The sequence below is a fragment of the Hyla sarda genome, unplaced genomic scaffold (genome assembly GCF_029499605.1).
Source record: "Hyla sarda isolate aHylSar1 unplaced genomic scaffold, aHylSar1.hap1 scaffold_808, whole genome shotgun sequence".
NCBI classification, from domain to species: Eukaryota; Metazoa; Chordata; class Amphibia; order Anura; family Hylidae; genus Hyla; species Hyla sarda.
Window position 1 is genome coordinate 92,554 of NW_026610834.1, and position 26,221 is coordinate 118,774.

The 26,221-nt window shown below is 49.9% G+C and overlaps 1 long non-coding RNA gene across 1 annotated transcript; it reads right to left on the reverse strand.

The window, feature by feature from the left end:
• Positions 1 to 324: 324 nt before the first annotated feature.
• Positions 325 to 25,910, reverse strand: LOC130347048 (uncharacterized). The gene is made up of 3 exons (XR_008885061.1): positions 25,819 to 25,910; positions 2,457 to 2,529; positions 325 to 353 (listed from the first exon to the last, which is right to left on the reverse strand). It is a non-coding gene; the product is annotated as an uncharacterized LOC130347048 (long non-coding RNA).
• Between the last annotated feature and the right edge of the window lie 311 nt (positions 25,911 to 26,221).

A 26,221-nucleotide genomic window follows, 5' to 3' on the forward strand; every position in this document is an offset into this window, starting at 1 on the left:
TCATTGATGTGTACAGTATAGCAGTGTCAGTGATGTGTACAGTATAGCAGTGTCATTGATGTGTACAGTATAGCAGTGTCAGTGATGTGTACAGTATAGCAGTGTCATTTATTTGTACAGTTTAGTCATACCTATTTACCCATAATCCTGCATATTTAGGCATTAAAGTGAGTTGAATTGTGCCCAATCATACTACACAGGTTGTTTTCCCAGGGATCCTGAGTGGTGCGGTTGGACAATACACAGCGCAGATTGACACTATTATTTGAGCTTGTGAACTTGTGACAATCACTACTCACTGTCCACAAAATGGTGGGATCCCGCGCCGCCATCTGTCACTTCCTAGGCCAAACCTGACAAAAAGTCAAAAACTTATAAGATTACACAATAGCTTTACCAACAGCTGCCTGGCACAAAGCACACTCCCTGCCGAGTCCATGGTGGAGGCGAAGGTCTCCATATACCGGTCGTGTCCATGGTGGGAGCGGAGGTCTCCATATACCGGTAGTGTCCATGGTGGAGGCGGAGGTCTCCATATACCTGTAGTGTCCATGGTGGGAGCGGAGGTCTCCATATACCGGTAGTGTCCATGGTGGGAGCGGAGGTCTCCATATACCGGTAGTGTCCATGGTGGGAGCGGAGGTCTCCATATACCGATAGTGTCCATGGTGGAGGCGGAGGTCTCCATATACCGGTAGTGTCCATGGTGGAGGCAGAGGTCTCCATATACCGGTAGTGTCCATGGTGGAGGCAGAGGTCTCCATATACCGGTAGTGTCCATGGTGGAGGTGGAGGTCTCCATATACCAGTAGTGTCCATGGTGGAGGCGGAGGTCTCCATATACCTGTAGTGTCCATGGTGGAGGCGGAGGTCTCCATATACCGGTAGTGTCCATGGTGGAGGCGGAGGTCTCCATATACCGGTAGTGTCCATGGTGGAGGCGGAGGTCTCCATATACCGGTAATGTCCATGGTGGAGGCGGAGGTCTCCATATACCGGTAGTGTCCATGGTGGAGGCGGAGGTCTCCATATACCGGTAATGTCCATGGTGGAGGCGGAGGTCTCCATATACCGGTAGTGTCCATGGTGGAGACGGAGGTCTCCATATACCGGTAGTGTCCATGGTGGGGGCGGAGGTCTCCATATACCGGTAGTGTCCATGGTGGAGGCGGAGGTCTCCATATACCAGTAGTGTCCATGGTGGAGGCGGAGGTCTCCATATACCGGTAGTGTCCATGGTGGGAGCAGAGGTCTCCATATACCGGTAGTGTCCATGGTGGGAGCGGAGTTCTCCATATACCGGTAGTGTCCATGGTGGGAGCGGAGTTCTCCATATACCTGTAGTGTCCATGGTGGGAGCGGAGGTCTCCATATACCGGTAGTGTCCATGGTGGGAGCGGAGTTCTCCATATACCGGTAGTGTCCATGGTGGGAGCGGAGGTCTCCATATATCGGTAGTGTCCATGGTGGGAGCGGAGGTCTCCATATACCGGTAGTGTCCATGGTGGAGGCGGAGGTCTCCATATAACGGTAGTGTCCATGGTGGAGGGGGAGGTCTCCATATACCTGTAGTGTCCATGGTGAGGGCGGAGGTCTCCATATACCGGTAGTGTCCATGGTGGGAGCGGAGGTCTCCATATACCGGTAGTGTCCATGGTGGGAGCGGAGGTCTCCATATACCGGTAGTGTCCATGGTGGGAGCGGAGGTCTCCATATACCGGTAGTGTCCATGGTGGAGGCGGAGGTCTCCATATACCGGTAGTTTCCATGTTGGGAGCGGAGGTCTCCATATACCGGTAGTGTCCACGGTGGAGGGGGAGGTCTCCATATACCTGTAGTGTCCATGGTGAGGGCGGAGGTCTCCATATACCGGTAGTGTCCATGGTGGAGGCGGAGGTCTCCATATACCGGTAGTGTCCATGGTGGAGGCAGAGGTCTCCATATACCGGTAGTGTCCATGGTGGAGGCAGAGGTCTCCATATACCGGTAGTGTCCATGGTGGGAGCGGAGGTCTCCATATACCGGTAGTGTCCATGGTGGAGGCGGAGGTCTCCATATACCGGTAGTTTTGTTCTCCTCCCCCACAATTGGGTCGGGTTAGAATTACAGAGATCCCCATAGACTCTTTTACCTGAGTCAAGAGCAGGAGAATGGAGACTTGTAAATGTCTGTGCCATGGTCCCAGGAGGAGAACCCCCCATGTCACACAGGGGGCCTCCCACCCATCACGCAGGCGGCCTCCCACCCATCACGCAGGGGGCCTCCCACCCATCACGCAGGGGGCCTCCCACCCATCACGCAGGGGGCCTCCCACCCATCACGCAGGGGGCCTCCCACCCATCACGCGGAGGGCCTCCCACCCATCACACAGGGGGCCTCCCACCCATCACGCAGGGGGCCCCCACCCATCATTCTGCCCAGATCCCTCCAATGTGGGGGGTGAATGATGAACTCACCAGAGGGAGCAAAGTAACAGAAGAACCAAGACGTTCAGAAGACAACAGCATTTCCTCCCACAACTCCGGTCACCTGAGGAAAGACACAAGAGAAGTGGTACTGTGCACTGCCCATACACACATAGAAGTGGTACTGTGCACTGTCCATACACACATAGAAGTGGTACTGTGCACTGCCCATACACACATAGAAGTGGTACTGTGCACTGCCCATACACGCATAGAAGTGGTACTGTGAACTGTCCATACACGCATAGAAGTGGTACTGTGCAGTGTCCATACACGCATAGAAGTGGTACTGTGCACTGTCCATACACATAGAAGTGGTACTGTGCACTGTCCATACACATAGAAGTGGTACTGTGCATTGTCCATACACATAGAAGTGGTACTGTGCACTCTCCATACACATAGAAGTGGTACTGTGCATTGTCCATACACATAGAAGTGGTACTGTGCACTCTCCATACACATAGAAGTGGTACTGTGCATTGTCCATACACATAGAAGTGGTACTGTGCATTGTCCATACACATAGAAGTGGTACTGTGCATTGTCCACACATGCAGTACAGCCCAGAAGTTTGTCCACCTTCTCATTCAGAGTTTTCGTTATTTCCTGACTATGAATATTATAGATTCGCACTGAAGGCATCAAAACTCTGATCACATGTGGGATTATATCCAGAACAATAAGTGTGAGAATCCGTCATATTCTCGCCTCTTCCTCTGATTCCTGCTGCACACTCATTCTCCTGATGATCTGTAGTCACCTGAAATGGTCTCCACCAGTCCTGAAGGAGTTCCCATGATGCTTTGCACACTCATTCTCCTGATGAGCTGTAGTCACCTGAAATGGTCTCCACCAGTCCTGAAGGAGTTCCCATGATGCTTTGCACACTCATTCTCCTGATGAGCTGTAGTCACCTGAAATGGTCTCCACCAGTCCTGAAGGAGTTCCCATGATGCTTTGCACACTCATTCTCCTGATGAGCTGTAGTCACCTGAAATGGTCTCTACCAGTCCTGAAGGAGTCCCCATGATGCTTTGCACTCATTCTCCTGATGATCTGTAGTCACCTGAAATGGTCTCCACCAGTCCTGAAGGAGTTCCCATGATGCTTTACACACTCATTCTCCTGATGATCTGTAGTCACCTGAAATGGTCTCCACCAGTCCTGAAGGAGTTCCCATGATGCTTTGCACACTCATTCTCCTGATGATCTGTAGTCACCTGAAATGGTCTCCCCCAGTCCTGAAGGAGTTCCCATGATGCTTCACACACTCATCCTCCTGATGATCTGTAGTCACCTGAAATGGTCTCCACCAGTCCTGAAGGAGTTCCCATGATGCTTCACACACTCCTCCTCCTGATGATCTGTAGTCACCTGAAATGGTCTCCACCAGTCCTGAAGGAGTTCCCATGATGCTTTGCACACTCATTCTCCTGATGATCTGTAGTCACCTGAAATGGTCTCCACCAGTCCTGAAGGAGTTCCCATGATGCTTTGCACACTCATCCTCCTGATGATCTGTAGTCACCTGAAATGGTCTCCACCAGTCCTGAAGGAGTTCCCATGATGCTTTGCACTCATTCTCCTGATGAGCTGTAGTCACCTGAAATGGTCTCTACCAGTCCTGAAGGAGTTCCCATGATGCTTTACACACTCATTCTCCTGATGAGCTGTAGTCACCTGAAATGGTCTCTACCAGTCCTGAAGGAGTTCCCATGATGCTTTGCACACTCATTCTCCTGATGATCTGTAGTCACCTGAAATGGTCTCCACCAGTCCTGAAGGAGTTCCCATGATGCTTTGCACACTCATTCTCCTGATGAGCTGTAGTCACCTGAAATGGTCTCCACCAGTCCTGAAGGAGTTCCCATGATGCTTTGCACACTCATTCTCCTGATGAGCTGTAGTCACCTGAAATGGTCTCTACCAGTCCTGAAGGAGTTCCCATGATGCTTTACACACTCATTCTCCTGATGAGCTGTAGTCACCTGAAATGGTCTCTACCAGTCCTGAAGGAGTTCCCATGATGCTTTACACACTCATTCTCCTGATGATCTGTAGTCACCTGAAATGGTCTCCACCAGTCCTGAAGGAGTTCCCATGATGCTTTGCACACTCATCCTCCTGATGATCTGTAGTCACCTGAAATGGTCTCCATCAGTCCTGAAGGAGTTCCCATGATGCTTTGCACACTCATTCTCCTGATGAGCTGTAGTCACCTGAAATGGTCTCCACCAGTCCTGAAGGAGTTCCCATGATGCTTTGCACACTCATTCTCCTGATGAGCTGTAGTCACCTGAAATGGTCTCTACCAGTCCTGAAGGAGTTCCCATGATGCTTTACACACTCATTCTCCTGATGAGCTGTAGTCACCTGAAATGGTCTCTACCAGTCCTGAAGGAGTTCCCATGATGCTTTACACACTCATTCTCCTGATGATCTGTAGTCACCTGAAATGGTCTCCACCAGTCCTGAAGGAGTTCCCATGATGCTTTGCACACTCATCCTCCTGATGATCTGTAGTCACCTGAAATGGTCTCCATCAGTCCTGAAGGAGTTCCCATGATGCTTTGCACACTCATTCTCCTGATGAGCTGTAGTCACCTGAAATGGTCTCCACCAGTCCTGAAGGAGTTCCCATGATGCTTTGCACACTCATTCTCCTGATGATCTGTAGTCACCTGAAATGGTCTCCACCAGTCCTGAAGGAGTTCCCATGATGCTTTGCACACTCATCCTCCTGATGATCTGTAGTCACCTGAAATGGTCTCCATCAGTCCTGAAGGAGTTCCCATGATGCTTTGCACACTCATTCTCCTGATGATCTGTAGTCACCTGAAATGGTCTCCACCAGTCCTGAAGGAGTTCCCATGATGCTTTGCACACTCATTCTCCTGATGATCTGTAGTCACCTGAAATGGTCTCCACCAGTCCTGAAGGAGTTCCCATGATGCTTTGCACACTCATTCTCCTGATGATCTGTAGTCACCTGAAATGGTCTCCACCAGTCCTGAAGGAGTCCCCATGATGCTTTGCACTCATTCTCCTGATGATCTGTAGTCACCTGAAATGGTCTCCCCCAGTCCTGAAGGAGTTCCCATGATGCTTTGCACACTCATCCTCCTGATGATCTGTAGTCACCTGAAATGGTCTCCATCAGTCCTGAAGGAGTTCCCATGATGCTTTGCACACTCATTCTCCTGATGATCTGTAGTCACCTGAAATGGTCTCCACCAGTCCTGAAGGAGTTCCCATGATGCTTTGCACTTGTTGGCCCTTTTTGCCTTCACTCTGCGGTCCAGCTCACTCCAAACCATCTGGATTGGGTTCAGGTCCGGTGACTGTGGAGGTCATCTGGGGCCGCACCCATCACTCTCCTTCTTGGTCACAAAGTCCTTACACAGCCTGGAGGGGTTGGGGGTCATTATCCTGTTGGTCCAACTAAACGCAAACCGGATGGAATAGCAGCCGCTGCCAGATGATATGGTAGACATACTGGGTCAGTATACCTTCAGAATAAATCCCCAACAGTGTCACCAGCAAAGACCCCCCCCCCTACACCATCACACCTCCTCCTCCCCCACATCATCACACCTCCTCCCCCACACCATCACACCTCCTCCTCCTCCACACCATCACACCTCCTCCTCCCCCACACCATCACACCTCCTCCTCCACACCATCACACCTCCTCCTCCACACCATCGCACCTCCTCCTCCACACCATCGCACCTCCTCCTCCACACCATCGCACCTCCTCCTCCACACCATCGCACCTCCTCCCCCACACCATCGCACCTCCTCCCCCACACCATCGCACCTCCTCCCCCACACCATCGCACCTCCTCCTCCACACCATCACACCTCCTCCTCCACACCATCACACCTCCTCCTCCCCCACACCATCACACCTCCTCCTCCCCCACACCATCACACCTCCTCCTCCACACCACCACACCTCCTCCTCCACACCATCACACCTCCTTCTCCACACCATCACACCTCCTCCTCCACACCATCACACCTCCTCCCCCACACCATCACACCTCCTCCTCCTCCACACCATCACACCTCCTTCTCCACACCATCACACCTCCTCCTCCACACCATCACACTTCCTCCTCCCCCACACCATCACACCTCCTCCTCCCCCACACCATCACACCTCCTCCTCCCCCACACCATCACACCTCCTCCTCCACACCATCACACCTCCTCCTCCACACCATCACACCTCCTCCTCCACACCATCACACCTCCTCCTCCCCCACACCTCCTCCTCCCCCACACCATCACACCTCCTCCTCCCCCACACCATCACACCTCCTCCTCCACACCATCACACCTCCTCCTCCACACCATCACACCTCCTCCTCCCCCACACCATCACACCTCCTCCTCCACACCACCACACCTCCTCCTCCACACCATCTCCTCCACACCACCACACCTCCTCCTCCCCCACACCATCACACCTCCTCCTCCCCCACACCATCACACCTCCTCCTCCATGCTTCAAGGTGGGAACCAGGCATGTAGAGTCCATCCGTTCACCTTTTCTGCGTCGCCCAAAGACACGGTGGTTGGAACCAAAGATCTCACATTTGGACTCATCAGACCAAAGCGCAGATTTCCCCTGGTGTAATGTCCATTCCCTGTGTTCTCTCTTCTGCTTGTTGCCTGTCCTTAGCAGTGGTTTCCTAGCAGATCCTCTACCATGAAGGCCTCACACAGTCTCCTCTGATGTTCTAGAGTTGTGTCTGCTCTAGAACTCTGTGTGGCATTGACCTGCTCTCTAATCTGAGCTGCTATTAACCATTTCTGAGATTGCTGGTGACTCGGATGAACTTCTCCTCCGCAGCAGAGGTGACTCTTGGTCGTCCTTTCCTGGGGCTCTGCATGGCAGACACTTTCTTTGTAGCGCTTGATGGTTTTTGTGACTGCACTTGGGGACACTTTGCACCTAGAATAGGACAGATTCTCACACTTATTGTTATGTCTATAATTAAACATGTGATCATTCAGAGTTTTGATGCCTTCAGTGCGAATCTACAATATTCATAAAGAAAACTCTGAATGAGAAGGTGGACAAACTATTGTTCTGAACTGTACATAGAAGTGGTACTGTGCACTGTCCATACACATAGAAGTGGTACTGTGCACTGTCCATACATAGAAGTGGTACTGTGCACTGTCCATACATAGAAGTGGTACTGTGCACTGTCCATACATAGAAGTGGTACTGTGCACTGTCCATACATAGAAGTGGTACTGTGCACTGTCCATACATAGAAGTGGTACTGTGCACTGTCCATACACATAGAAGTGGTACTGTGCACTGTCCATACATAGAAGTGGTACTGTGCACTGTCCATACATAGAAGTGGTACTGTGCACTGTCCATACATAGAAGTGGTACTGTGCACTGTCCATACATAGAAGTGGTACTGTGCACTGTCCATACATAGAAGTGGTACTGTGCACTGTCCATACATAGAAGTGGTACTGTGCACTGTCCATACATAGAAGTGGTACTGTGCACTGTCCATACATAGAAGTGGTACTGTGCACTGTCCATACATAGAAGTGGTACTGTGCACTGTCCATACATATAAAGAGTAAGAGGACATTGTCCCCTATAAATCACCAGAGGATGGGCGGACAGGAGATGTTATTGGGCCTCTGAGGGGTCACAGCTGATATCAGACGCTCGATGGGGGGGGATTTATCAAACTATTTAAAATGGTTTTTCCCATCTAAAATTGTCTCTCAAAAAGTCGCAGTCTAAATCCGTGTGACTTTTTCTTTAGAGGATTTTTAGAACATGATGCATTCTAGGTTATTTCAGACGGAAAAATGCTTTGGTGCTGAATTTATCAATAGCGACTTTTCGGCGAACATTCGCATCGTGTAAAGTCCGTTGAAATGTCCGACCATGTTGGAGCAGGTTTAAATACAGTCTAAAGCATTTATGCCCAAGTCTGTGCGCAGAATTTATCAAGAGCCGTGCGACTTGTGGGGCGCACAATAGACCGGCCTAACGCTCTGTACTTTGGTCTATATTGATGCGGAACAAAGACAACTTTGATAAATCTCCCAATAACTTTACCTGGAGGACAAGACGTGGTCACAAACATCAGCCCAACTAGGCCGGACAGAAAGATGGGGACCAGTCACCCCCAGACCATATATCCAGACTATATACTATATACCCCAGACCATATATCCAGACTATATACTATATACCACAGACCATATATCCAGACTATATACTATATACCCCAGACCATATATCCCAGACTTTATACAATATACCCCAGACCATATATCCCAGACCATATACCCCATCAACAGGAGCGGCCCACCCCAGACCATATATCCAGACTATATACTATATACCCCAGACCATATATCCAGACTATATACTAAATACCCCAGACCATATATCCCAGACTATATACTATATACCCCAGACCATATACTATATACCCCAGACCATATATCCCAGACTATATACTAAATACCCCAGACCATATATCCCAGACTATATACCCCATCAACAGGAGCGGCCCACCCCAGACCATATATCCAGACTATATACTATATACCCCAGACCATATATCCAGACTATATACTATATACCCCAGACCATATATCCCAGACTATATACTATATACCCCAGACCATATAACCCAGACCATATACCCCATCAACAGGAGCGGCCCACCCCAGACCATATATCCAGACTATATACTATATACCCCAGACCATATATCCAGACTATATACTATATACCCCAGACCATATATCCCAGACTATATACTATATACCCCAGACCATATATCCCAGACTATATACTATATACCCCAGACCATATATCCCAGACCATATACCCCATCATCAGGAGCGGCCCACCCCAGACCATATATCCCGGACTATATACCCCAGACCATATACCCCATCATCAGGAGCGGCCCACCCAAGGCCATATACCCCAGACTATATATCCCATCATCAGGAGCGACCCACCCCAGACCTTATATCCCGGACTATATACCCCAGACTATATACCCCATCATCAGGAGCGGCCCACCCCAGACCATATACCCCATCATCAGGAGCGTATAGAAGGAAGGATTGTCCGGCACCAGGTATGCTCTAAAAGATTGCTTTTATTCATGCCATGGCAAGGAAACAGTCATCACAGGACTGTGGTAATCTGACGCGTTTCGCTCTCTCTTGAGCTTAAACGTAGACTAAATTCAACAGACCAACATGCAAATTTAAAATAGAGACTCGATGGTCACATGATAAAATACCTGACATAGGTAGTAATTATAAAAACCCGGCATGGATATCATCTGTTAGTATTACAGAATGGGTTGGATCCTACCATTAGTGCGTTATTCGCTGTGTGTTTATCCTATGAGTGTGAATATACTCCAAACATTAGGTGCAGAAATCGACAAGTATGCACAAAATAGGTTGCGGTATGTTGGTATCGTGCATGTGTAGGTCAATAGTAGAATGGGATAATTTATCTCATTGACTAAATGACTCAAAAAACTACATACATGGATATATATGTTAAAATGACATGCATTAGATGGATTACGGCATGTTAATATCACACATGCATTAGATGGATTACGGCATGTCAATATCACACATGCATTAGATGGATTACGGCATGTTAATATCACACATGCATTAGATGGATTACGGCATGTTAATATCACACATGCATTAGATGGATTACGGCATGTCAATATCACACATGCATTAGATGGATTATGGCATGTCAATATCACACATGCATTAGATGGATTATGGCATGTTAATATCACACATGCATTAGATGGATTATGGCATGTCAATATCACACATGCATTAGATGGATTACGGCATGTCAATATCACACATGCATTAGATGGATTACGGCATGTTAATATCACACATGCATTAGATGGATTACGGCATGTCAATATCACACATGCATTAGATGGATTACGGCATGTCAATATCACACATGCATTAGATGGATTACGGCATGTCAATATCACACATGCATTAGATGGATTACGGCATGTTAATATCACACATGCATTAGATGGATTACGGCATGTTAATATCACACATGCATTAGATGGATTGCGGCATGTTAATATCACACATGCATTAGATGGATTACGGCATGTTAATATCACACATGCATTAGATGGATTACGGCATGTTAATATCACACATGCATTAGATGGATTATGGCATGTCAATATCACACATGCATTAGATGGATTACGGCATGTCAATATCACACATGCATTAGATGGATTACGGCATGTCAATATCACACATGCATTAGATGGATTACGGCATGTCAATATCACACATGCATTAGATGGATTATGGCATGTCAATATCACACATGCATTAGATGGATTACGGCATGTCAATATCACACATGCATTAGATGGATTACGGCATGTCAATATCACACATGCATTAGATGGATTACGGCATGTCAATATCACACATGCATTAGATGGATTATGGCATGTCAATATCACACATGCATTAGATGGATTGCGGCATGTTAATATCACACATGCATTAGATGGATTACGGCATGTCAATATCACACATGCATTAGATGGATTACGGCATGTCAATATCACACATGCATTAGATGGATTATGGCATGTCAATATCACACATGCATTAGATGGATTATGGCATGTCAATATCACACATGCATTAGATGGATTACGGCATGTCAATATCACACATGCATTAGATGGATTACGGCATGTTAATATCACACATGCATTAGATGGATTACGGCATGTCAATATCACACATGCATTAGATGGATTATGGCATGTCAATATCACACATGCATTAGATGGATTACGGCATGTCAATATCACACATGCATTAGATGGATTACGGCATGTCAATATCACACATGCATTAGATGGATTACGGCATGTTAATATCACACATGCATTAGATGGATTACGGCATGTCAATATCACACATGCATTAGATGGATTACGGCATGTCAATATCACACATGCATTAGATGGATTACGGCATGTCAATATCACACATGCATTAGATGGATTACGGCATGTCAATATCACACATGCATTAGATGGATTATGGCATGTCAATATCACACATGCATTAGATGGATTATGGCATGTCAATATCACACATGCATTAGATGGATTACGGCATGTCAATATCACACATGCATTAGATGGATTGCGGCATGTTAATATCACACATGCATTAGATGGATTACGGCATGTCAATATCACACATGCATTAGATGGATTACGGCATGTCAATATCACACATGCATTAGATGGATTATGGCATGTCAATATCACACATGCATTAGATGGATTGCGGCATGTTAATATCACACATGCATTAGATGGATTACGGCATGTCAATATCACACATGCATTAGATGGATTACGGCATGTCAATATCACACATGCATTAGATGGATTATGGCATGTCAATATCACACATGCATTAGATGGATTGCGGCATGTTAATATCACACATGCATTAGATGGATTACGGCATGTCAATATCACACATGCATTAGATGGATTACGGCATGTTAATATCACACATGCATTAGATGGATTACGGCATGTCAATATCACACATGCATTAGATGGATTACGGCATGTCAATATCACACATGCATTAGATGGATTACGGCATGTTAATATCACACATGCACGGGTAAATAATGCAAAAGGATAAGCAACCTCTTTATATGTGTAGTTCTGTAACCTACGTGCATGTATACATATACTAAAAGATGATATTTATACCATGAATTACTAGATGTACATAAATTGAAACACTGCACCATTTGCTCTGTTTTGGTTTACATATATATCCATTACGTATTAATACCATAATTTTCAGTAACCGCACTCTAATAGGTGTCAAAACACATTAGGCGGAATCACTCTCGCACCAAGAGAAATTATTGGTCTACCAAAAATATATAAATTGATAAAACATAATAAGGGGCTGCGGCGCTCGGGGCATCTGGGGAGGCATATAACGCTAGACTATATTCTTATGTACAGGTCATAATTAAATCTAAGCGTTTGTTCATTCCCCGCGGGTATCTGGTATCCAAAAGAAATATCCAATATGTCTCTCTATTGAAGAGGCGTTTTCTCGCATCCCCTCCTCTAATATCTATCTTAACCCTTTCTATACCAGACACCCGCAGGGAATCCAACTCCCCCGCGTGCACATCTCGAAAATGGCGTGATAACATGGAAATGGCCACTCCTTCACTCCTACTGTCGGAGATATGTCTTCTGATTCTTGTTTTAAGGGTATTAGTAGTGCACCCTACATATTGCATGTTACACTTGGTGCATGTGGCCACATAAACTAACATCGTAGTATTGCAGTTAATGTATTCCCGTAGTTGGTATGATTTTTTAGTTACACAAGACATTATTTCTTTAGAGTGGTGCATATATTTGCATGTAATACATCGGTTGTGACCACAGCCCCAATTCCCTACAATATCCAACCAATTACCCTGTTTAATTTTGTCCTTTGTCTTGTATTCTCCTTTTTTAGAGTTAAATAGACTTGGTGATAGGGAGGAGCCCAATGAGGGTGCTTTTCTGGAGACCGCCATAATGCCCTCTTTAACCACCTCCCTCAATATTGGGTCTCCCTCTAGAACTGGTGTATACTTATGGATTATATTTTTGATTTGGGCAAATTGCGCACTGTATGTGGTAACAAAAACTGCTCTTTTTTGTTTATTTTTGGTATTTTGTGAACTATTTGCCCTTTTTCTTTTTCCAGTATATTTGATCAATTGTTCTCTATTAATGCCTTCTACTCTTTCATGAGCCTTATTGAGACAATCCTCTGTATAGCCCCTTCTGACAAATCTGCTTTTTAGCTCTCCTATCTCTTTTTCCCATTGTACAGGATCAGAGCAGTTCCTCTTGGTTCTGCACATCTCCCCAAAGGGGATATTCTGGACCACATGCTTTGGGTGGCAAGAGGAAGCCATAAGGACTGAGTTTGCCGCCGTCTCCTTTCTGTAGGGGACAACAACAATCTTAGACTCTCTGCTGGATAGGGAGATGTCCAAAAAATTGACTGAGGTAATGCTAAACTGAGCTGTAAATTTAAGATTTAAATGATTATTATTAATATAAGAAACGAACTCAAAAAAACGACATTCTGTGCTCCCCCAGATAATCAATAAATCATCTATGTAACGCCCTATCCAGCAGATGTTCTCAAAAAAAGGGTTACTGGGTGTAAACAAAAATTGCTGCTCCCAATAAAACATGAAAATATTAGCGAAGGAGGGTGAATATTTTAGAGCATACCTGGTGCCGGACAATCCTTCCTTCTATACGCTGGTGAAGCCGGGGGGGGAGGCGGGTCCGTGACAGCACAGGTGTGTCGGAGATTCGGCTCCGGAGGTGAGCGGACACCACTGCATTTGGACGATCATCAGGAGCGGCCCACCCCAGACCATATACCCCATCATCAGGAGCGGCCCACCCCAGACCATATACCCCATCATCAAGAGCCGTCCACCCCAGACTATATACCCCATCATCAGGAGCGGCCCACCCCAGACCATATACCCCATCATCAGGAGCGACCCACCCCAGACCATATACCCCATCAGCAGCAGCCGCCCACCACAGACCATATACCCCATCATCAGGATCAGCCAACCCCAGACCATATAACCCAGACCAAATACCCCATCATCAGGAGTCTCCCACCACAGACCATATACCCCATCATCAGGAGACACCCCAGACCATATACCCCATCATCAGGAGCCACCCCAGACCATATACCCCATCATCAGGAGTCTCCCACCACAGACCATATACCCTATCCACTTACACATCTCCAGGAACATGGCTGCTCGGAGCTGATGGCTCTGTGGCTGCTGTAGACTGGAGATGTTTCCTCGCTCTTCTCCTCCATATACACCCGGGAGCAGCTGCCTCCATCCTCTGGGAACACAAGTACGGTGCGTGTTCTGCTATGACAACCGATGGCAGCAGCGTTATTACTTCATAGCGAATCCACAGATCCTAGATGACACCGGACAATGACACAAGAGCCCATGTGGCCCTAATGGCCGATGTTTATAGGATCAACAAATCCCCTTTATTCCTTGTTTCTCAATCTCCGCTTTTATGGAGTCATAATTCACGTGACTTGGTTGTCACCAGTGAGAAACTATTCTCTAGCAACTTCTGACTTTCTGGCAGAGGGTGACGGATCCGTGTCACAGGACAGAGGCACAGACAGTATTCTAATTTCCCCCATTAATTCTTAGCAGGATTGCTAATCCTGCCTGGGCCCTCTTCATACCTCAGCGAGGTTCCTGCCAGTGTCCATGATGAGATTCAGACCACAGCGAGGTCCCCGCCAGTATCCATGATGAGATTCAGACCACAGCGAGGTCCCCGCCAGTGTCCATGATGAGATTCAGACCACAGTAAGGTCCCCGCCCGTGTCCATGATGAGATTCAGACCACATCGAGGTCCCCGCCAGTGTCCATAATGAGATTCAGACCACAGCGAGGTCCCCGCCCGTGTCCATGAGATTCAGACCACAGCGAGGTCCCCGCCAGTGTCCATGATGAGATTCAGACCACAGTAAGGTCCCCGCCAGTGTCCATGATGAGATTCAGACCACAACGAGGTCCCTGCCAGTATCCATGATGAGATTCAGACCACAGCGAGGTCCCTGCCAGTATCCATGATGAGATTCAGACCACAGCGAGGTCCCCGCCAGTGTCCATGATGAGATTCAGACCACAGCGAGGTCCCTGCCAGTGTCCATGATGAGATTCAGACCACAGCGAGGTCCCTGCCAGTGTCCATGATGAGATTCAGACCACAGCGAGGTCCCCGCCAGTATCCATGATGAGATTCAGACCACAGCGAGGTCCCCGCCAGTGTCCATGATGAGATTCAGACCACAGTAAGGTCCCCGCCCGTGTCCATGATGAGATTCAGATCACAGCGAGGTCCCTCCCCGTGTCCATGATGAGATTCAGACCACAGCGAGGTCCCCGCCAGTGTCCATGATGAGATTCAGACCACAGCGAGGTCCCTGCCCGTGTCCATGATGAGATTCAGACCACAGCGAGGTCCCCGCCAGTGTCCATGATGAGATTCAGACCACAGTAAGGTCCCCGCCAGTGTCCATGATGAGATTCAGACCACAACGAGGTCCCTGCCAGTATCCATGATGAGATTCAGACCACAGCGAGGTCCCTGCCAGTATCCATGATGAGATTCAGACCACAGCGAGGTCCCCGCCAGTGTCCATGATGAGATTCAGACCACAGCGAGGTCCCTGCCAGTGTCCATGATGAGATTCAGACCACAGCGAGGTCCCTGCCAGTGTCCATGATGAGATTCAGACCACAGCGAGGTCCCCGCCAGTATCCATGATGAGATTCAGACCACAGCGAGGTCCCCGCCAGTGTTCATGATGAGATTCAGACCGCAGCGAGGTCCCCGCCAGTATCCATGATGAGATTCAGATCACAGCGAGGTCCCTGCCCGTGTCCATGATGAGATTCAGACCACAGCGAGGTCCCTGCCCGTGTCCATAATGAGATTCAGACCACAGCGAGGTCCCTGCCAGTGTCCATGATGAGATTCAGACCACAGCGAGGTCCCTGCCAGTGTCCATGATGAGATTCAGACCACAGCGAGGTCCCTGCCCGTGTCCATGATGAGATTCAGACCACAGCGAGGTCCCTGCCAGTGTCCATGATGAGATTCAGACCACAGCGAGGTCCCTGCCCGTGTCCATGATGAGATTCAGACCACAGCGAGGTCCCTGCCAGTGTCCATAATGAGATTCAGACCACAGCGAGGTCCCTGCCAGTGTCCATAATGAGATTCAGACCACAGCGAGGTCCCTGCCAGTGTCCATAATGAGATTCAGACCACAGCGAGGTCCCTGCCAGTGTCCATAATGAGATTCAGACCACAGCGAGGTCCCTGCCCGTGTCCATGATGAGATTCAGACCACAGCGAGGTCCCTGCCAGTGTCCATGATGAGATTCAGACCACAGCGAGGTCCCAGTCAGTGTCCATGATGAGATTCAGACCACAGCGAGGTCCCAGCCAGTGTCCATGATGAGATTTAGACCACAGCGAGGTCCTTGCCAGTGTCCATGATGAGATTCAGATCACAGCGAGGTCCCCCCCCAGACCATATACCCCATCATCATGAGCCGGCCACCCCAGACTATGTACCCCATCATCAGGAGCCGTCCACCCGAGACCATATATTCCAGACCATATAACCCATCATCAGGAGCCACCCACCCCAGACCATATACGCCATCATCAGGAGCCGCCCACCCCAGACCATATAACCCATCATCAGGAGCTGCCCCAGAACATATACCACAGACCATATAACCCATCATCAGGAGCAGCCCAGCCCAGACCATATACCCCAATCACCAGGAGCGGCCCACCCCAGACCATATACCCCATCACCAGGAGCGTCCCACCCCAGACCATATACGCCATCATCAGGAGCCGCCCACCCCAGACCATATACCCCAGACCATATAACCCATAATCAGGAGCCACCCCAGACCATATACCCCATCATCAAGAGCCGCCCACCCAAGACCATATACCCCAGACCATATAACCCATAATCAGGAGCCACCCCAGACCATATACCCCATCATCAGGAGCAGCCCACCCCAGACCATATACCCCAGACCATATAACCCATAATCAGGAGCCACCCCAGACCATATACCCCATCATCAGGAGCAGCCCACCCCAGACCATATACCCCAGACCATATAACCCATAATCAGGAGCCACCCCAGACCATATAACCCATAATCAGGAGCCACCCCAGACCATATACCACATCATCAGGAGCCGCCCCAAAACATATACCACAGACCAAATAACCCATCATCAGGAGCCACCCCAGACCATATACCCCATCATCAGGAGCAGCCCACCCCAGACCATATACCACAGACTATATAACCCATCATCAGGAGCGGCCCACCCCAGACCATACACCCCATCACCAGGAGCGGCCCACCACAGACCATATAACCCATCATCAGGAGCGGCCCCAGAACATATACCACAGACCAAATAACCCATCATCAGGAGCCACCCCAGACCATATACCCCATCATCAGGAGCAGCCCACCCCAGACCATATACCACAGACTATATAACCCATCATCAGGAGCGGCCCACCCCAGACCATACACCCCATCACCAGGAGCGGCCCACCCCAGACCATATACGCCATCATCAGGAGCCGCCCCAGAACATATACCACAGACCATATAACCCATCATCAGGAGCAGCCCAGCCCAGACCATATGCCCCAATCACCAGGAGCGTCCCACCCCAGACCATATACCTCATCACCAGGAGCTGCCCGCCCGAGAACATATACCCCATCATCAGGAGTCTCCCACCCCAGACCATATACCCCATCATCAGGAGCGGCCCACCCCAGACCAAATACCCCATCATCAGGAGCCACCCCAGACCATATACCCCATCATCAGGAGTCTCCCACCACAGACCATATACCCTATCCACTTACACATCTCCAGGAACATGGCTGCTCGGAGCTGATGGCTCTGTGGCTGCTGTAGACTGGAGATGTTTCCTCGCTCTTCTCCTCCATATACACCCGGGAGCAGCTGCCTCCATCCTCTGGGAACACAAGTACGGTGCGTGTTCTGCTATGACAACCGATGGCAGCAGCGTTATTACTTCATAGCGAATCCACAGATCCTAGATGACACCGGACAATGACACAAGAGCCCATGTGGCCCTAATGGCCGATGTTTATAGGATCAATAAATCCCCTTTATTCCTTGTTTCTCAATCTCCGCTTTTATGGAGTCATAATTCACGTGACTTGGTTGTCACCAGTGAGAAACTATTCTCTAGCAACTTCTGACTTTCTGGCAGAGGGTGACGGATCTGTGTCACAGGACAGAGGCACAGACAGTATTCTAATTTCCCCCATTAATTCTTAGCAGGATTGCTAATCCTGCCTGGGCCCTCTTCATACCTCAGCGAGGTTCCTGCCAGTGTCCATGATGAGATTCAGACCACAGCGAGGTCCCCGCCAGTATCCATGATGAGATTCAGAACACAGTAAGGTCCCCGCCAGTGTCCATGATGAGATTCAGACCACAGCGAGGTCCCCGCCAGTGTCCATGATGAGATTCAGACCACAGTAAGGTCCCCGCCCGTGTCCATGATGAGATTCAGACCACAGCGAGGTCCCCGCCAGTGTCCATGATGAGATTCAGAACACAGTAAGGTCCCCGCCAGTATCCATGATGAGATTCAGACCACAGCGAGGTCCCCGCCAGTATCCATGATGAGATTCAGACCACAGCGAGGTCCCTGCCAGTGTCCATGATGAGATTCAGACCACAGCGAGGTCCCCGCCAGTGTCCATGATGAGATTCAGACCACAGCGAGGTCCCTGCCAGAGTCCATGATGAGATTTAGACCACAGCGAGGTCCCCGCCAGTGTCCATGATGAGATTCAGACCACAGTAAGGTCCCCGCCAGTGTCCATGATGAGATTCAGACCACAGCGAGGTCCCCGCCAGTGTCCATGATGAGATTCAGACCACAGCGAGGTCCCCGCCAGTGTCCATGATGAGATTCAGACCACAGCGAGGTCCCTGCCAGTGTCCATGATGAGATTCAGACCACAGCGAGGTCCCCGCCAGTGTCCATGATGAGATTCAGACCACAGCGAGGTCCCTGCCAGTGTCCATAATGAGATTCAGACCACAGCGAGGTCCCCACCAGTGTCCATGATGAGATTCAGACCACAGCGAGGTCCCCGCCAGTGTCCATGATGAGATTCAGACCACAGTAAGGTCCCCGCCAGTGTCCATGATGAGATTCAGACCACAGCGAGGTCCCTGCCAGTGTCCATGATGAGATTCAGACCACAGCGAGGTCCCCGCCAGTGTCCATGATGAGATTTAGACCACAGCGATGTCCCCGCCAGTATCCATGATGAGATTCAGAACACAGTAAGGTCCCCGCCAGTGTCCATGATGAGATTTAGACCACAGCGAGGTCCCCGCCAGTATCCATGATGAGATTCAGAACACAGTAAGGTCCCCGCCAGTGTCCATGATGAGATTCAGACCACAGCGAGGTCCCCGCCAGTGTCCATGATGAGATTCAGACCACAGCGAGGTCCTTGCCAGTGTCCTTGATGAGATTCAGACCACAGCGAGGTCCCCGCCAGTGTCCATGATGAGATTCAGACCACAGCGAGGTCCCTGCCAGTGTCCATGATGAGATTCAGACCACAGCGAGGTCCCCGCCAGTGTCCATGATGAGATTCAGACCACAGCGAGGTCCCCGCCAGTGTCCATAATGAGATTCAGACCACAGCGAGGTCCCCGCCAGTGTCCATAATGAGATTCAGACCACAGCGAGGTCCCTGCCAGTGTCCATGATGAGATTCAGACCACAGCGAGGTCCCTGCCAGTGTCCATGATGAGATTCAGACCACAGCGAGGTCCCCGCCAGTATCCATGATGAGATTCAGACCACAGCGAGGTCCCTGCCAGTGTCCATGATGAGATTCAGACCACAGCGAGGTCCCTGCCAGTGTCCATGATGAGATTCAGACCACAGCGAGGTCCCCGCCAGTATCCATGATGAGATTTAGACCACAGCGAGGTCCCCGCCAGTATCCATGATGAGATTCAGAACACAGTAAGGTCCCCGCCAGTGTCCATAATGAGATTCAGACCACAGTAAGGTCCCCGCCAGTGTCCATAATGAGATTCAGACCACAGCGAGGTCCCTGCCAGTGTCCATAATGAGATTCAGACCACAGTGAGGTCCCTGCCAGTGTCCATAATGAGATTCAGACCACAGCGAGGTCCCCGCCAGTGTCCATAATGAGATTTAGACCACAGCGAGGTCCCTGCCAGAGTCCATGATGAGATTCAGACCACAGCGAGGTCCTTGCCAGTGTCCTTGATGAGATTCAGACCACAGCGAGGTCCCTGCCAGTGTCCATGATGAGATTCAGACCACAGCGAGGTCCCTGCCAGTGTCCATGATGAGATTCAGACCACAGTAAGGTCCCCGCCAGTGTCCATAATGAGATTCAGACCACAGCGAGGTCCCCGCCAGTGTCCATAATGAGATTCAGACCACAGCGAGGTCCCCGCAAGTGTCCATAATGAGATTCAGACCACAGCGAGGTCCCTGCCAGTGTCCATAATGAGATTCAGACCACAGTGAGGTCCCTGCCAGTGTCCATAATGAGATTCAGACCACAGCGAGGTCCCCGCCAGTGTCCATAATGAGATTTAGACCACAGCGAGGTCCCTGCCAGTGTCCATAATGAGATTCAGACCACAGCGAGGTCCCCGCCAGTGTCCATAATGAGATTTAGACCACAGCGAGGTCCCTGCCAGAGTCCATGATGAGATTCAGACCACAGCGAGGTCCTTGCCAGTGTCCTTGATGAGATTCAGACCACAGCGAGGTCCCTGCCAGTGTCCATAATGAGATTCAGACCACAGCGAGGTCCCCGCCAGTGTCCATAATGAGATTTAGACCACAGCGAGGTCCCTGCCAGTGTCCATAATGAGATTCAGACCACAGCGAGGTCCCCGCAAGTGTCCATGATGAGATTCAGACCACAGCGAGGTCCCTGCCAGTATCCATGATGAGATTCAGAACACAGTAAGGTCCCCGCCAGTGTCCATGATGAGATTTAGACCACAGCAAGGTCCCCGCCAGTATCCATGATGAGATTCAGAACACAGTAAGGTCCCCGCCAGTGTCCATAATGAGATTCAGACCACAGCGAGGTCCCTGCCAGTGTCCATAATGAGATTCAGACCACAGCGAGGTCCCCGCCAGTGTCCATAATGAGATTCAGACCACAGTGAGGTCCCTGCCAGTGTCCATAATGAGATTCAGACCACAGCGAGGTCCCTGCCAGTGTCCATGATGAGATTCAGACCACAGCGAGGTCCCCGCAAGTGTCCATAATGAGATTCAGACCACAGCGAGGTCCCTGCCAGTGTCCATAATGAGATTCAGACCACAGTGAGGTCCCTGCCAGTGTCCATAATGAGATTCAGACCACAGCGAGGTCCCCGCCAGTGTCCATAATGAGATTTAGACCACAGCGAGGTCCCTGCCAGTGTCCATAATGAGATTCAGACCACAGCGAGGTCCCCGCCAGTGTCCATAATGAGATTTAGACCACAGCGAGGTCCCTGCCAGAGTCCATGATGAGATTCAGACCACAGCGAGGTCCTTGCCAGTGTCCTTGATGAGATTCAGACCACAGCGAGGTCCCTGCCAGTGTCCATGATGAGATTCAGACCACAGCGAGGTCCCCGCCAGTATCCATAATGAGATTTAGACCACAGTGAGGTCCCCGCCAGTGTCCATGATGAGATTCAGTGTCCAGTAGGTTCTGGACCCACGAAGCGATTATGGGTATATGATACTGCGATGTGTAATATAACCAGTGAACAGGCAACAAACAAACATCTTTAAAAATGATCCCGTACTACACAGGGAGATGGACAAGGATGGAATTAAAGAGCCGCACAAACCATTCAGCCAGTGCTGATCTACTAGGTTAGTGCTCATATCTGACGCTGCTCTGGATAAATGTTCTATCACCATCAAGTATCCATAATTTGTTAGTTTAATGCTTCCCGAAAAACATCCAGACCCCCATTAAACTTGTTTAAGCCACGCATCACTACATCATGTAAACAGAGCTCCATAGTGTCACTGCTCTTACAGTAAAGATTCCTCCATCACTACATCATGTGGACAGAGCTCCATAGTGTCACTGCTCTTACAGTAAAGATTCCTCCATCACTACATCATGTGGACAGAGCTCCATAGTGTCACTGCTCTTACAGTAAAGATTCCTCCATCACTACATCATGTGGACAGAGCTCCATAGTGTCACTGCTCTTACAGTAAAGATTCCTCCATCACTACATCATGTGGACAGAGCTCCATAGTGTCACTGCTCTTACAGTAAAGATTCCTCCATCACTACATCATGTGGACAGAGCTCCATAGTGTCACTGCTCTTACAGTAAAGATTCCTCCATCACTACATCATGTGGACAGAGCTCCATAGTGTCACTGCTATTACAGTAAAGAATCCTCCATCACTACATCATGTGGACAGAGCTCCATAGTTGTTAGGATTCGGCTAGCTGGATGTGGATCCTCTGTGTCAGAGAGGGATTGGCGTGGACCGTGTTGGTGGACCGGTTCTAGGTTGCTACTGGTTTTCACCAGAGCCCGCCGCAAAGCGGGATGGTCTTGCTGCGGAGGTAGCAACCAGGTCGTATCCACCGGCAACGGCTCAACCTCGCTGACTGCTGAGAAGGCGTGGGACAGAAGGACTAGGCAGAGGCAAGGTCAGACGTAGCAGAAGGTCGGGGCAGGCGGCAAGGTTCGTAGTCAATAGCAATAGCAGAAGGTCTGGAACACAGTAATGGCAAGCACAATAAACGCTTTCACTGGCACAAGGCAACAAGATCCGGCAAGGAAGGAAAGGGGAAGTGAGGTTATATGGACAGGGAGCAGGTGAAAGCTAATCACTGGTGCACTGGCCCTTTAAATCTTAGAGAGCTGGCGTGCGCGCGCCCTACAGAGCGGAGCCGCGCGCGCCAGAACATGACAGCCGGGAACCGGGACGGGTAAGTGGCTTGGGATGTGATTCGCGAGCGGGCGCGTCCCGCTATGCGAATCGCATCCACATCGTGAATGTCAGTGCAGCGCTCCCGGTCAGCGGGTCTGACCGGGGAGCTGCAGAGAGGGGAACGCCGCGAGCGCTCCGGGGAGGAGCAGGAACCCGAAGCGCTCGGCGTAACAGTACCCCCCCCTTAGGTCTCCCCCTCTTTTTGTCTCCTTGTCCCTTCAAATGAGACGAGAACATAGGGGACGCCTCTTGAGTTTCCTTCTGGAACAAAAAGAAGTCCTGGGTAGCTACATCAGCGGCAGGTAAACCAGAAGAAGTGGGAATGGGGAGGGGGGGCAGAGGGTGAAGCTTGTCACGGGGCAGAGTGTCACCAGGAAGGGGACTATGAGGAGCAGATGTGAGGCATCGTTTGTGACAAGCAGGACCCCAATTCTTGATCTCCCCGGTGGTCCAGTCAAGGGTGGGAGAATGACGTTGGAGCCATGGCAGACCGAGGAGGACTTCAGAGGTGCAGTTGGGCAAAACAAAAAGTTCAATTTTTTCGTGATGCAGTCCAATGCTCATGAGCAGGGGTTCTGTGCGGTAACGCACAGTGCAGTCCAACTTCACTCCGTTGACCAAAGAGATGTAGAGCGGCTTGACGAGACGGGTCACCGGGATGCAGAACTTATTCACCAAAGAGGCCAGAATAAAATTTCCAGCAGAACCAGAGTCCAAGCAGGCCACGGCTGAGAAGGAGGAGTTGGCAGAAGGAGAAATCCGCATGGGCACAGTGAGACGTGGAGAAGCAGACTCCGTACCAAGAGACGCAAACCCATTTGAACAGGGTGCGTGCATGCGTTTTCCAGACGCGGAGGGCGAATAGGACAATCCACCAATAAATGTTCGGTACTAGCGCAGTACAGACATAAATTGTTATCCCTACGGCGAGTCCTCTCTTCATGAGTCAGGCGAGACCGATCCACTTGCATAGCCTCCTCGGCGGGAGGCACAGGGGTAGATTGCAAAGGATACCGTGAGAGAGGTGCCCAGAGATCAAGGTCTTTTTCCTGGCGGAGCTCCTGGTGTCTTTCAGAAAAACGCATGTCAATGCGGGTGGCCAAATGGATAAGTTCATGCAGGTTGGCAGGAATCTCTCGTGCGGCCAGCACATCTTTGATGTTACTGGATAGGCCTTTTTTAAAGGTCGCGCAGAGGGCCTCATTATTCCAAGATAATTCAGAGGCGAGGGTACGAAATTGGATGGCGTATTCGCCTACAGAAGAATTTCCCTGGACCAGGTTCAGCAGGGCAGTCTCGGCAGAAGAAGCTCGGGCTGGTTCCTCGAAGACACTGCGAATCTCAGTGAAGGACTGGACTGTGGCTGTGGCAGGATCATTGCGGTCCCAGAGCGGTGTGGCCCAAGACAAGGCCTTTCCAGACAGAAGACTCACTACGAACGCCACCTTAGACCGTTCTGTAGGAAATTGGTCCGACAACATCTCCATATGTAGGGAACATTGAGACAAGAAGCCACGGCAGAGTCTAGAGTCCCCATCAAATTTGTCCGACAGGGACAAGCGGAGGCTAGGAGTGGCCACTCGCTGCGGAGGAGGTGCAGGAGCTGGCGGAGGAGATGGTTGCTGCTGTAGCAGTGGCAGAAGTTGCTGTAACGTGGCGGTCAACTGCGACAGCTGCTGTCCTTGTTGGGCAATTTGCTGCGATTGCTGAGCGACCACCGTGGTAAGGTCAGCGAGACTTGGCAGCGGCACCTCAGCGGGATCCATGGCCGGAACTACTGTTATGATTCGGCAGGCTGGATGTGGATCTTCTGCGTCAGCGAGGGATTGGCGTGGACCGTGTCGGTGGACCGGTTCTAGGGTTGCTACTAGTTTTTACCAGAGCCCGCCGCAAAGTGGGATGGTCTTGCTGCGGCGGTAGCAACCAGGTCGTATCCACCGGCAACGGCTCAACCTCGCTGACTGCTGAGAAGGCGCGGGACAGAAGGACTAGACAGAGGCAAGGTCAGACGTAGCAGAAGGTCGGGTCAGGCGGCAAGGTTCGTATTCAATAGCAATAGCAGAAGGTCTGGAAACACAGAGCTGGCGCGCGCGCGCCCTAGAGTGCGGAGCCGCGCGCGCCAGAACATGACAGCCGGGGACCGGGACGGGTAAGTGGCTTGGGATGCGATTCGCGAGCGCGTCCCGCTATGCGAATCGCATCCACATCGTGAATGTCAGTGCAGCGCTCCCGGTCAGCGGGTCTGACCGGGGCGCTGCAGAGAGGAGAACGCCGCGAGCGCTCCGGGGAGGAGCAGGGACCCGGAGCGCTCGGCGTAACAATAGTGTCATTGCTTTTACAGTAAAGAAACATCCATCACTACATCTTGAGTAGAGTTCCATAGTCTCACTGCTCTTACAGAAGACTAAACTTGTTAAAGAGAGCGGCACGCTCTCGAAACTCATCGTCTATTGTAAAATAAAATAATGTTAACCCTTAAATCCATGTTGCCCGTGGTTTCCTATTACCAGCGGTGCGCGCCCCACAACCAACCTGGGGGTTTTCTCCTCCTGTCTGGACCTGGAATACCCCTTTAACATTAAATAAAAAAAGCACTGGTCATTGACGTAGTCCACCGAATCCGAAGTAGTCCACAGGATACACAGATCTAAAATGAAAGAAAAGAAGAAGTAGATAGGGCACTGTGAAGGACTTAAAAATGTCCGGATTGTGGACTGAAGCGATGCACTTTGTACTAAGGGGTGAATAAAACACTGTGTGGATCGAATCCTTTTTGGACTGCTGCTTCATTCTCTTCTCCATCAGATCTAAAATGAGCTGGAAAAAAGGTTAGTATGTTTATGGCGTTCTTCCCTGGGGAGAAAGCCCATAAAGCAGCGTTTGCAAACAGGGAGCCTCCAGTTGTTGCTAAACTACAACCTCCATTTGTTGGGAG